The sequence below is a fragment of the Mus caroli genome, chromosome 17 (genome assembly GCF_900094665.2).
Source record: "Mus caroli chromosome 17, CAROLI_EIJ_v1.1, whole genome shotgun sequence".
Taxonomy (NCBI): domain Eukaryota; kingdom Metazoa; phylum Chordata; class Mammalia; order Rodentia; family Muridae; genus Mus; species Mus caroli.
Genome location: NC_034586.1, coordinates 25,182,987 through 25,184,114, shown reverse-complemented (window position 1 = coordinate 25,184,114; position 1,128 = coordinate 25,182,987). Strand labels below are relative to the sequence as shown.

At 48.0% G+C, this 1,128-nt stretch overlaps 1 protein-coding gene across 3 annotated transcripts in view; it reads right to left on the bottom strand.

Moving 5' to 3' along the window:
* Pi16 (peptidase inhibitor 16) overlaps positions 1-1,128 on the bottom strand; it is a 10,248-nt gene that overhangs the window by 4,357 nt on the left and 4,763 nt on the right. The window lies entirely within an intron of this gene.

Genomic DNA, 1,128 nt, shown 5'->3' with positions numbered 1-1,128 from the left:
CTCTGCCTCCCAAGTGCTGGGATTAAAGGCGTACGCCACCACGGCAGTCAATGCTCTTAATCACTGAGCCACCTCTCCAGCACCCAAACAAGGTTTTAAACAGGGGGCCTATGCAAAGGATCAGAGATAGTGGAGATCTTCAGCCACAAGGAAAATCCAAGGAGGAGTTATTTATTTATTTATTTTATTTATTTATTATTATATGTAAGTACACTGTAGCTGTCTTCAGACACACCAGAAAAGGGCATCGGATCTCATTACCGATGGTTGAGAGCCACCATGTGGTTGCTGGGATTTGAACTCGGGACCTTCAGAAGAGCAGTCGGGTGCTCTTACCCACTGAGCCATCTCACCAGCCCAAGGAGGAGTTATTTTGAAAGGTTCCCCATTCCAACTAACATTTTAGCTAGCCTTTGTTCTGCCGCTTTTGGGGATCAGCCTGGCTGCTAGAATAATTTCTTCCTAAATTCAAAAAAACAAACTCAGCACTCTGGGCAGAAGCAGGCAGATCTCTGTGAGAGTTCCAGACCAACCAAGGTCACCTAGTGAGACCCTGTCTTAACAAGAAAACACAAATGTGTACCCGGCCTCGGGTGGAGACGCCAGGTCTTCCTGAATCTCTAGCTCAGGTTGTCAGGGAGTCCTGCTCGCAATAGCTATGGCTCCTTGGATTCCTGTTTGAGCAGGTGAGTTTGGGATAGAAATGGCTCCCAGCTTAGGAAGGAGCCACAGATAGCTTGGCCAGTCTGCTGGGAGTATCTTGGGTGAGGGTGGGCTGGGATGTCCCGGCAGGGAGGGTGCTGGGACCTTCAACTTCCCAGCTTGGGTGGGTGATTGTATTTCCTTAAGATTAGGGCTAAAAATACCATCTCAAAAAGGCACTGGAAATGGGAGGGGACTGTTGTTTTTTTTTTTTCCCCCCTTTTGGTTTCTGGTGTAATCGGTTGTACAATCAGCATTGGGAAGAGAAAACAGTCCCTTTAAAACTAAGGCTGGCGTCACTCCCCACGACGGAACTTTCCAGAAGCATCCGGAACTGAGTGGTAAGCCAAGGTTATCTAAGAGAGGCCAGAAACACTGTCAGAAGGTTCTAGAAACCTTTCTCCAGCAAGCATGTGCTTTCTGCCT